General features: G+C 68.0%; 1 long non-coding RNA gene across 1 annotated transcript; it reads left to right on the forward strand.

Annotated features, from left to right (window-relative positions):
• Positions 1-11,312: 11,312 nt before the first annotated feature.
• Positions 11,313-12,280, forward strand: LOC126039622 (uncharacterized). Its single transcript, XR_007506370.1, has 3 exons — positions 11,313-11,426; positions 11,640-11,690; positions 11,766-12,280. It is a non-coding gene; the product is annotated as an uncharacterized LOC126039622 (long non-coding RNA).
• The last annotated feature ends 96 nt before the right edge of the window (positions 12,281-12,376 follow it).

Here is a 12,376-nt window from a genome sequence, read left to right on the forward strand (position 1 = left end):
GGCAGCCGACAAGCCGGGCCCCCCCCACCCCTTCATCCCGGTCTCCTCCTCCTTCTCCGAGTTCGTGATTTTTTTTTTTGCCACCACCCCCCCCTCCCCTCCCCGCCCGCCCTGGGGTCCATCCTCAGTCCATCAGCCTTTGCCCGGAGTTACCGAGGGGGGGGGGGGGGGCCGGGAGCCCCTCCGGGGCTCCCGGCCCCCCCCCCCCCCCTCGGTGACTCCGGGCAGAAGCTTTTGTCCCCGTCCCCCCCCCCCCGGTGCTCGGTACCGCTCGCAGGGCGCCATCTAGCGGCTCCCGGTGACCCCCCCCTCCCCGTTACCGGAGGCGGCGGCTCCTCCCCGGGCGCAGGTGCGCCCGACGGGGCGGCCGGTGTAGAAGGTTAAAATGAAGGGGGGGGGTCTTGTTAAGGGATGGGTGCTGATAGACACGGGGGGGGGGGGGGGCACCCAGTGGGTGGGAGAGCTGCGCTATATGGGGGGGGGGAGACACTGTAATGGGTGCAGGTGATGTGGGGAAGGGTGTGGGGGGGATTTTTTTTTTTGGGGGGGGGAAGCCGGCCCTAATTTGTTGCTGGTGGGGGAGGGCTGATGGGGGGGGGGGGGGTGCAGCCCTGGTGCCCAGATGTGTGGCGGCGGCTTAGGGTGGGCTGGGGGCTTGTGGTGGTTTGGGAGGAGGAGGAGGGGGAGGCAGAGCCACGTTTCCCCTCTCGCTTCAACCCTCCAGCCGCCCCCCCCCCCCATTGTAAAGGCTGCTGGGTGGGGGGGGGTGTAGCTTGGGGTCCCCCCCTTGGCTCAGGGGGAGCCACCTCTCGCTTCGCACTTTCGCTTCTCCTTTCTCACGGCCGCCCGCAGCCTCTTGCACAACCTCCTTGTACAGAAAAGCATCATGATGGGCACCTCTGGCCTAGCCGCTAATCCGGGGGGGTCCTCCTGCCCCCCCCCCCCGCCCAACCTGAGCAGGTCACCCCAAATGTTGGCCATTCCTCCCGGCTGGGGTCATCTTGGATGCTCTTAGGGTTTCACCCCATAACCCGGTGAGCGGGAGCCAGCGTGGGGTCCTGGGCAACTGGGGATGATGGCCGGGACAGCGCTGTGGGGGTCCCGGCTGCCATCCCCAGCCCCTGGGATAGGGTCTGCCCTACCCTGAATTTGGGGAAAAGAGGATGGGTGCTGGCAGAGAGGGTGCATGGTGGTCGTAGCCACGGCCCTCCCAGCTCAGCATCACTGGCTCGACTTCATCTTCAGATTCCCAGCGGATCCAGGGGCGTCCCAGCTCACTACGGGGACACTCTCCGTAGGGACCCTGTACCAGGCACAACCCAGGCACCGGCTCCGAAATCCCCCTCCCTACTCCCCGTCCTGGGTTCTTGCCCACGGGAAGCATCGGGATCCTGGGAGCGGAATGTGGGCGACCCTCATTACAGAGCCGTGGTTTAATCCCAACTCCCCGGGCACTAATTGCCCCCCCACCCCCTTATTATTTTTTTTTTATTTTTTTTTTTTTTTTTTTTTCCCCTCTTCAATTAACGGCTGGAAGTGTTTCAGGTTCTGGCAGCGAGCTCTGGACGTCGCTGTGAGCGATGGCTCCCGCGGGCTCCGTCCGGGTAATTTATGGGGCTGAGCTGTATAAATCACAGCAGCGAGCGGCTCCCAGACAGCTGCCTCCCCCGGGGCCGGCCGGGACCCCGGGCTGCCCCAGCTACCTGCTGAGTGACGCCGAGCCCTTGAGGCAGTGACCGAGAAGGCAGGGGGAATGGAAAATCCTTTACCTTTTCCACCCTCTTTTGCAGCTCCTCTCCTGGTCCCAGTTTCTCCCAGGAGCAGAGGGGCGGATCGGTGCCCACAGAGGTTTGGGGCAGGTGGAGGGTGGGGAGACCCACCTAATAACCTCCCTCCCACCCCACTCTGCCTTCTGGAGGGATCCCGGGTGAGCTCCAACCGCAAAGAGCCTAACCCGGCATCTTTCACCCAGAAAGCCCGAAACCCACCGGGACTCCCTGGGGACCTGCGGGACACGCTCAGCCCCGAGGGACGGGGACAGTCGGGCTGCGGGGCCACGGGCAGAGCCAGCGTCGGCGAACGGGAGCGCTCAGGGAAAGGGGCATTTTCGCCTCAATGTGCTGAGCAGATTGGAACCAGCTCTGGTTAAGTCATTGGCTCTGTTGGGAGGTCTGAGCTGGAGCGTCTCCTGCCTGTGCCCCCTCCCCACGATCAATCAAAGTTGCAGCAAATTAGCCCAGATGCTGGGAGATTCGGTTCAAATCCAGCTGTGGTTTGGATCGCGTTCGCATGCCTGGCTTCATGTGGGACCTGGGCTTTTGGACAGGATACAGCCCCCCGGTCTCCGCAGGGCCCTGTTTCCCAGCGCAGCCTCTCCCCAAAGCCCACACACATGTCTTCGATTACGGCGCGTTGGCCAGCCGGGCCGCATCCGGCACCGCCAGGAGCCTGCAGCCCCCGCTGGCAGCTCGCACTTCATTTTCCCGGCGGTGCCGGGGTACGGCAGCCCCCCCCCGCGCCCCGCCGACGTGGCCCTTGCTCTTGCAGGGGGACGAGTGTTCTCTCTGCCTGCGGTGGGCTGAGGCCGTGAAACTCATGACAGCGCTGAGCTGCTCCGGGTTGGGTGCGAATCGGTGCTGCCCACCTCCCGGAGTTAAGCAGGGCTGTGGCAATACCTGCGCTGAGCCCTGCCTGCTGTGAAATGAGGCTGGGGGCAGCCACAGGACCCTACCGGGTGTTCCCGGGGTGCCCGGTGCCCCCCAACGCGACAGGACCCCTGTGGGGTGGTGGGAAGGGTATGACACACTCTCCCACCAGCCCATGGCTGGTGCACCAGCTGCGGGGCAATGCTGGGGTGCGCGAGGGGACCCCTTCCTTGGGGGGTGATGCTGGGGTGGGGGGGGGACCCTTTCCTTGTGGGTTGATGCTGTGGTAGGCGATGGGACCCCTTCCTAGCGAGGTGGGCGAGGGACCCTTCCTTGTGGGGTGATGCTTAGCTGGATGAGGGGACCCTTAGCCACAGGGCAAAGTTTGGTGGGGCAGTGGGACCCCTTGCTTGTGGGATGATGTTCAGGTGCGTGAGGGACAGAATCACACAGCGGCTGAGGTTGGGAGGGACCTCAGGAGGTCACCATCCAACCTTCTGCTCAAGCAGGGCCACCCAGAGCCAGCTGCCCAGGACTGTGCCCGGAGGGCTTTTGGATATCTTCAAGGTTGGCGACTCCACCACCTCCCTGGGCAGCCTGTGCCAGTGCTCTCCTCACAGCGAAAAAGTGTTTCCTGATGGTCAGAGAGAAAGCCCTGCGGTTCGGTCTGTGCCCATTGCCCCTGGTCCTGGCACTGGGCACCCCTGAGCCTGCCTCCCTCCTCTCCGCACCCTCCCTCCGGGTACCTAGATCCATCGATAAGGTCCCCTGAGCTTCCTCTTCTCCAGGCTGAGCACTCCCAACCTCTCCTCGTAGGAGAGATGCTCCAGTCCTTTAATCTTCTCTGTGGTCCTTCACTGGACTCTCTCCAGTACGTCCACATCTCTTACGTACTGGGGGACCCAGCGCTCCAGGAGTGGCCTCCCCAGCGCTGAACAGAAGGGAAGGATCGTCTCCCTCGCCCCGCTGGCAACGCTCCTCCTACCCCAGCCCAGGACACCGTTCGCCTCCTTTGCCCCAAGGGCACGTTGCTGGTTCGTGGTCAACTTGGCGTCCACCGGGACCCCCAGGGTCTTTTGTGCCGACCTGCCATCCAACCGAGCGGCCCCCCGGGATATCCCAGTGCCTGGGGCTGTTCGTCCCCAGGGGCAGGTTTTTGCATTTCCCCTTGTTGAACTTTGGGAGGTCCCTGTCAACTGGAAGGGTCAACGGGACCTTTTTCTTGTGGGGTGATGTTCAGGCAGACAAGGCCACCCACCCCTGCAAGGTGATGTTTCCTGGGGCAGTAGGATCCCTTCCTTGCGGAACAACGCTCAAATTGGGTGAAGAACGCTTCCAGTGGGGGGATATTTGGGGGGAGAGGTGCTGAGACCCCCTTCTCCGTGCGATGATCCTTCATGGGGCAGTGGGACCCCTTCTTTGTGGGGTGACGCTCGGTCAAAACCAGGGCACCCATCCCTGCAAGGTGACATTTTATGGAGCAATGGCACCCCTTCCTTGCGGAATGACGCTCGACGCGGCGCTGGGACCCCTTCCCTTTCCGATGAAGCTTGGGGGGGGGGGGGGGGGGACGACGATGGGACCTCTTCCTCCTGTGGCAACACCTTAAATCCTCTTCATCAACCAGCTCTTGCCCCTCGCCCCTTCGCAAGCCCCACGGGTGACCCCCCCCCCCCCACCTTTACCCACAACAGCGAGGCCCCCCCGCGACGGGGACACGGCTACAGTGGAAAGCCCACGAGATGGCAGCAACGGGCCACGCTCCGGGATGCGACATTCCCCCCCCCCCCACAAGCCCCCCCCCAACCTCGGGGGCCGTTCTTCCCCCTCCCCACTCCCGCCCCGGTCCCCCCGACGCGCACCTCCGGTGCGCGTCGGGGGGACCGGGGCGGGAGTGGGGGGGTTTTGCTCTCCCCCCACGGGGGGGGTGGCGGCTTCAGAGCTGCGCAGCCGGTTGCGGGTGGGCCGGCCCCGGTTGCTGACTAATCCCGGGGCTGAGTCACGGTTGCGGCGGGGAGCGCTGCGGCAGCAGACCACCCCCCCCCCCCCCCCCCCCCCAACTTTCCCAAACCGGAGAGCCCCGACGGGGCGGACGCTGGTTGTGCGTGGGAAAAATGGGGGACACCCCCCCCCCCCCCGATATCCCAGAGGTTTCTATTTTATATTTGGGGGGTGGGGGGGTGGTTCTAGGGGGATGGCAACAGCCTAAGTGGGGCAGTTGATGGAGGGGGGTTGCTGGGGGGTATTTTTTTTGGGGGGGGGGGAGAGCGCATTCCCTGAACCTGCAGGCATTTGGGGGTGTAAGTGAGGAATATGGGGGGGGTGTCGGAGGGGGGGGGGGGGTTGTGGCCTGGGCCCCCATAACAGCGTGCGGCCTTGCAGCAGCGTGCGGCCTTGCGCAGCGGTGGATGCTGGCGGGCGCGGATGCTGCTGTCAATGACAACGCCGCTGTTGCTGTGGCGACCGGTATGATGCTTCGCCAGAGCAGAGTGAGGTCAGAAGGCTCCAGCAGATTGGGGGGGGGGGGGGGGGGGGGGAAATGGATGGATGCATAAGGGGGAAAGGATCCCCACCATGGCCACCGGACACGACTTTAGGCCCATCTTTGGGGGGGGGGGGGGGGGGCTGGCACTTGGGATGGATGGGGTGGCAAAATTAATTCAGCCGCAAAGTCACAACCCATCCGGCTTTGGGGCAGCGATGGTTTTGGGGGGACCCAGCCCTGGTGGGAGCACGGGCCAGAGTCAGGCCAGAGGGGTCAGGGCAGCACGGTGCTGCAATGGGGTGCCCCCCCCCCGTACTCTAAACTCACCCCCACACACACACGAGCACCCCCCACTTTGTGCCATCCTATCCTCCTCTAGGGCATTGGGCTGGCACCCATGGGTGCTCGTGGCACCAGAAGGATGGGGCTTCTTACTGGGGGGGAGGGGGGGCAGGCGGGGGGTGCTGCCCAGGGACATTGCTGTGGGTGGGAGGTGCAGGTGGGCAGGGGGTACCCCCAGGCTGCAACCCTGGTGTGGGGACCCCTGGGGCCCTGTTCACCCCCTTCAAGTGATGGGGAGGGGGGGGGGCCTCAGGCAGCCCCCCCCCCCCATCGCTAGCCCTATGGTGACACCACGAAGCAGGGATGAGGCCTAGTGGGGTGGTCGGGGGACAACGGGTGCCTTGGGGCTACCGTGGGTGCCAGGCGGACTCCTCGGGGCTGGGGCAAGGGGGTGCCCCACGCCGCAGCCCTCGGGGTGACGGGACCCTCCGCTCGTGCCTCGATGGGTGCACGGCCCGTGGGGCCGGGGACAGGTGGAGGAGGGGGGGTGCCGGGTGCTGGGTGCTGCTCCTCTGCGCACCTCGAGGAGCCGGGGACCGGGCCGGGGGGGGGGGGGGGGGGGGTCCCGGGGTCCCGGTACAGCCCGGACCCCCTTACCCGGCTCCGGGCCGCTGTCCTCCCCCCGCGCCGATATAAATAGTAGCGTCTTCCCGTTCCCTAAATTTCCTCGCTGACGTAGCGCTCACGTCATTGTGTAGGTTGATGCTTTTCTATGAATGAGCCGAGATCCCCGTTACTACGAGCCCGATCCTATAAAAGCCCCGCGCGCTGCGGACAGCGCAGCACCGCCACCGGCTCCGTCCCCCGCCGGGAGCCGCGGGGCACCGGGGCCCGGCCAGGGACCCACCGGGGCCCGCCAGGAGGTAAGGAACCGCCGGGGTTGGCCCCCAGGTAAGCAGGAACGGGACCCCGCCGCCGGGGGCGGGAGGGGGGACAGCGGGAACCCCGCGGCACCGGGGGCTGCACCTGCCCGCCCCGGGGAGGGGGGGAAGGCGGACTGAACCGGGGGGACCGGGGCTGGAGGAAGGGAGGGGAGGGGAGGGGGGGGGGGGGGGGGTGGTTGGGGAAGGTCTGCGGCGGGCGGGGGCGGCGCGGGTACCGCCTGGCGCAGCCCCACGTGCGGGTCGGGCCGGGCGGCGGGGGGCGGCGGGGGCGGCGGGGCCGGGGCGCGGCGCCGGCGGGGGCGGTGCGCGGGGGCGGGCGCTGTGCGCGGAGCCGCCCCGGGGGGGGCGCACGGTGGGGCCCGGCCGCCCGCAGCTTGCGGGGTTTTGGGGTTGCGGGGGGGAGGGGGGGGGGGGGGGTGAGGTGTGGAAGCGCATGTGTGTGTGTGTGTCCCCGCTGCGGGTGACACCGGCGCCCGCTGCCCCCCCCTCCGCTCCGAGCATCTCCGGATCCATCCCCGACGGGACACCCCCCCCCCCATCCCTCCCTCCCCGCCCCCAGCCCCATCCCGCCGTGCCCAGCACCCCCCAACCTCCTCGGCATCCCCCGCACCCCGGTAACCGCTGCCAGCCCCGCAGCCCGGGTGTCGATCGCCTTCCCCCCCACCCCCCCACCCCCTTCCCGGTAACACCCGTCGGAAGAGCGCGGAGATCCCGTCGAGGAGAGCCCGAGTCAGCGCGTCGGCACCTTGGCTCTAGACTGCTTACTGCTGCGTAGGGACAGGACAGTAACAGTCTACAGTCATGGCTACTGAAGCATGACCCACCGCCGGCACCGCCACCGGCCCCGCCACCGGCACCGGCACCGGCCCCGGCCCCGCCGCAGCGCCGGGGCGGGGGGGAGGCGGGAGCTGTCCGTGGTGCTGAGCCGTCGGGGAGCGCTCGCCGCCGGGGGGGGGGGGGCGGGTGGTGTGTGTGGGGGGGGGGGAGGCGGGGCGGAGCGTGGGGTTGTGGGGGGGTGGGGAGGGAGCGTGGGGGGTGTCCCGGTGCCCGCTTGACCTCGGTCTCTCTTTCCCCCCTCCGCAGACACCGAGTCCCCCACGGCGGACGCCCCCCCCCTCCCCCTTCCCGCTGCAGCGCAGGTAGGGGGGGGGGGGGGTTCTCCCCCCAGGCGGGGCGGACACGCGTGGGAGGGCAGAGGGCTGGGAGCGGGGGGGGGGGGAGAGGGGGGCGCAGGATGCTACCGACACTCCCCCCCCCCCCCCCCCCCCCCTCCACACACACACCTCCAGCACCGGGAGCCCCTCCCGCGCCGCGGGTGGGAGTCGGGCGCGCTCGCTGCGGTGGCGGGGCCGCCTCCTCGCCGTCGCCAAGGCACCGGTTGCCCCCCCCCCCCCCGCCCCCCAAACCCGTCCCCGTCCCCCCCCTCCGACGCCGCCCGGGCGACCGTGGCTTTAGATTGTTACTGTGCCGCTGGGGGGGTAACAGTCTACAGCCATGGTCGCCGGGCCCGGCGCACTCGCACCGCGGGCAGCACCGGCTCCTTACCCCCCCCACACCCCCCCACACCCCCAACCCACGGGGGTACCGGAGGCGGCGGAGGAGGAGGAGGGGGGGGGGGGGCCGGGCGGGGGTCCCGTCGGGGGCGGCCCGCCTCCCGGGGCAGTAGGAGCTCACATGCAGGGTGCAGCTCGCCGCACATCAACTCTTACTGTTCGGGGGGGCGGGCGCCGAGCGGCTCCTCCTCAGGCAGCGGGAAAGACGGGGACCCCCCCCCCCCCAACCCCATCTTCTCCCCCCCCCCCCCCCGGCCCTTCGTGTCCCCCCACCCCGCAGCCCCCTCACCTGCCCTCCCGGCGGGGCCCCGGGGCTGCCCCCCCCCCGCCGGGCTGGTCCCGCCGCATCTGTAAAGCGGCTCCCGGAGCGCGTTGGCAGCCGCGGTGCCGTCCCGTCCGTCTGTCCGTCCTCCCCCACTCCCCCCCCCCCCCGCCCCGGTGCTGCGGCAGGGCGGCGGGGGGGGGGAGGGGGGTAAGCGGGGAACGGGGGCCGTTCCCGGGAGCGGAGCACGGCCCGGCGGCGAAGCTGGTACGGCGGGGACTGAGAGCGGACCCCGACGGGCCGGACCGGGCGGCGACCGGGGGCGGTCGCAGGTTGCACAATTCGCCCGAGGCGGCCAGGAGATTCCTGAGAGGCGAAGTCAGAGCGGCCCGGCCTGCCCCGCCAACCGGGCACCGGGCCCTCGGCAGCCGGCGGTGACCGGTGCCGGCTGGGCAGGGCCCCTCGCTGGGAGGGGGAGGGACCCGGGACCCAAAGCTCCGGAGATGGGGAGGGGGCTGGAAGGGGTGCAGCGACTGTGGAGACCCCGGAGGGGAGTGTGGGGGGGGTGGCTAATGCCGTGGAGGTGGGTGCTGGGGACATCGGGGACGGGGACAGGCCCCGGTGGGGCGAGGGTGGCAGCGGCAGGACGGGGATGCAGCCCCAAAAAAGGACCTGCGACCCCGGCATAGGGTCCCATGGGTGTCCTCAGTCAGAGCAGCCCCCCTTCGAGCACGCACCCATGGGGGTCCTGCACCCGGCGGCTCTGCTCTCGCTCAGACAGGCACGGCCGCCGCCAGGTCCCCCGGGGGCCAGCGGGGCCATGGTGCGGCAAAGCAGCCACGGGCAGGGGGATATCGTAGGCACCGGGTCTCTGACACGCGCTGCCCCGTCTCCTGCTGGTCCCCCTTTGCCTCCCGCTCCCGCTTTTCCCACCTTTGCACCACACGCCTCCGGGAAGGGGATTTTTTTGGGCAGTCGCGCCAGCGCTCAGGTAAAGCCGCAGCTGCGTTCGGCCCAGCGCAGCCGGGCTGCAATGGTGCCGCTAGCCACGAAAACCACCCTGCATCCCCCCAAAAAAACCTCCTTGCTTCTGCACCGGGCGGGTAGCGGCAACAGCATCGCAGCGAGGTCCAGGCCACAGCAGCGCCTGGGTCCCTTCCAGGGCACCCCTAGGTGAGCGGACGTGTCCCGTGGGCAGCACCGCAGGCCCTCGGACCCCACACTCTGTCCCCAGGAAGGCTGCGCTGTTGTTGTTTTGAAGGCCAAGTCTCTCCCGCTGACACCCTGGAATTAGTTTTTCTTCCAGAGGCCTTAAAAATACCCTGGACTTCTGACACCGGGACTTGGCTTCCGACAGCACTTCCAAGCTGCCAGGCCTGGGGCCAGCCATCAGCGCCGGGGGACAGGGGCCGTCCAGCTCCCGTGCTCCTCCTCAGCACGGAGATGATGGCAGTGCCAGGGAGGAACGTGGCAGTGCCGGGGAGGAACGTGGTGCCTGCCGCGGTCGGAGCTGTTAACTTGCCATTTCTACAGCGGAATGGCGCTCAGTGGGGCGCAGGCATGGCGCAAATGCTGCCTTACCTCGGCCTCGCTCCCGGCGGCCCGTGGCACTTTGGCGAGCGTCCCCGCACAGGACCGGGAGGGTGGGAAAGCTCTTCCCCGGGGACCTCCAGCAGCCATGACCCTACAGAGCCCCACGGCTGAGGATTGGGCTGCAGCAAGGGTCCCCGAGGGGCTCTCCCTGGCCGGGATTTCTCTGGGCATCCCAGGGAGAGCACGTGGCCCCAAAAACCAGCTTCTGGCTGAAGCCTGTGACCCGCTCCCGGCTTTGCCAAGGGGCACTCGTGATATGCTGGCACCATGGGAACTTGGGGTGGGCAGGAGAGGGAGGCAGCTGAGCCGGTGGGGCTGAGCCGGTGAGGCTGGCGGGGGGGGCAGGGGGGGGGGGCGCAGGGAGAGGTGCTGCTGCCACCCCTCCGAAAAGGCAGGGCAGCTGCCTGCCTTCCCTGGCTGCCTGCACACCGCACGCGCTGTTGTTGCCATCTGACAGCTCTTGGCGAAACGGCCTTTTGTGATTCAGCCGTGTTTATCCCAGCCCGCGGCCCGGCCCAGCGTGGGTTTCCATGGAAAACTTCCATCCAAAACAAGGAGAGAAGGAGCTACAGCAGGAGTGACTCAGCCACAACTGGAAGCTTCTGCGGGTGAAGCGGGGGGGGGGGGGTGGGGGGCTGTTCCCAATGGCTTGGTCCCGCTCTGGCAGTGGGGCCCAGGGATGGCCCCCGGCTCTCCCCTGCCCGTGCCGCTGCCTCCTCACAGGCAGGAGCCGGGCAGGCTTGGGGGGGAGCTGCGTTGTATAACCATCTGCGAAACACGTCACCTTCCTGGAGCACCCCCTCCCCAGCTGCCTGCGTTAGGCCCCGCTCGTGGGAACAGGGGAGGAAGAGCGTGAGATGAGTAAGGCTCAAACCCCGGCAAGATCCGCACCCGATGCCAGGCTCGGCGGGACGTCGCTTTTTTCCAGCGCTGCCCACGGGAGCCCCTGCCCGTGCTGGGCGAGCCCCGTGTGGGTGGCTGGCACGGTGGGCAGCGGAGGAGGCCCTGAGTCAGCGATGGCGCAGGGGGAAGGGACGTGGGGAGCTGGGGAGAAGGCGGTGGGTGTTTGCAGGGAGGCAGCAGCACTGGCAACGTCTCTGCTCGTGCTGGTCTTCTCCCGTCCTCCCTGGGACGCTGGGAGAGGGCTGGGGGCTCTGCTCACCCGGGGGTGGCAGAGCAAAGCTGTGCCCCGCTGAGCCCCAGACCCCGTGCCCAGGACAGACTCCTAGCGAGCACAGCCCCGGGCAGGGCCCTACCTGCCCCTGGGGCTGGCACTGGGACCACGCAGTGGGGCTCTGATGGCTGCGCTGGGGATGGGAAGGGCCCCATTTGGGGAGTAGAGGGGCGACAGCCACCCCTGCCAAAACACCCAGGCTCCCAGTACCTCTGGGTAACACCGGTGGCCGTTCCCAGGGCTTCGGTCCCCCAGGCCAGCGGCACAGCTGTCCTCCGGAGCCCGGGCTCACTCCATCACCCCCTCAGCAGTGCCCCTCGCTCAGGGACAGCAACCGCCACACGCTGTTTTTTGGGGAAAACCCAACTCCTCTGGGCCACGTGGGGCAGGGGAAGAGGAAACCCCCCACCGAGGGCGGCTGCACCCCAAGAACAACAGCACGGGAACAGACCTGGATCTGCGAGAGGCGGCCAGGGGCTGGCACAAAGGTGTGTGGCCAGTGGAAAAGCAGGCAGAGGGCAGGATTCCTGGGGCAAACCCCTCTGTCCGGCAGGGACGTGCAGTGATGCCCATGGGAGCCGCTCCCCTCCTCCCATCGCAGCAGGGGCCAAACACATCATTCCTCTGCTGCTCACACAGGCACCTCCCGGGGAAGAGGGTCGTGTTTATTTGTTTTTATTAATTTGTTTAAACTGGTGCAGGAGTCACCTGGCAGGAGCCATCTTTTTAAACTCCCTGGGAAGAGGAGGCAGGTACCGTAGCATCCCAGCTCAGGTCACCCATCCCTCAACACCCCTCCACAACCCACCTGACGGAGCTTCCTGCAGAGCCGGGACCGTTCTGTGTGCTCACCGCACGCCCTGGGCTCCTTTCCCCTTCACAATGCCAGCGAGCTGCGGCGGTGCCTCCCCCCCGGGAGCGGGGAGATGCCGGTCGGCGGCTGCGGGACTGCAGTGCAGGCTGGCGACCGGGCAATGTCGATCCGCAGCGGCTGTGGTGAATGGACATGGCTGCAGCGTCTCCTCCGCGTCGTCCTGCGGAGCTGATGGGGTGGGGTGAGTGAGATGCCGTGCTGGGAGACCACTGCAGCGAGCTGTAGCTCCGTGATCATTAAACAGCTAACGGTGAGCTGGTGAAGCGATGTCTGCTGCCACCCTTCCCTCGTGGCCGAGGACTCAGGTGGGGGGAGCAGTGGAGACAGAGGCCCTGGTGCTTTGTCACAGCTGGCCACCGCAGCCAGGTGCACAGCCCCAAGTGTCGCCCCCCCTGCCCCGTCAAAACGGCCTTTGGTGTCCCCGAGGTGGTGACCGTGGGGTGACAGACACCCTAAACCTTTACATCACCTGAGCAGGCAGCATGGAAGCAATGCAGCCTGCCCAATGCCGCTCCACGAGGTGGCAAAGCAGGCAGGAACTGCCTGAGCCCCGCCAGCCCCCCA

The sequence above is a fragment of the Accipiter gentilis genome, chromosome 6 (genome assembly GCF_929443795.1).
Source record: "Accipiter gentilis chromosome 6, bAccGen1.1, whole genome shotgun sequence".
In the NCBI taxonomy this organism is placed as follows: domain Eukaryota; kingdom Metazoa; phylum Chordata; class Aves; order Accipitriformes; family Accipitridae; genus Astur; species Astur gentilis.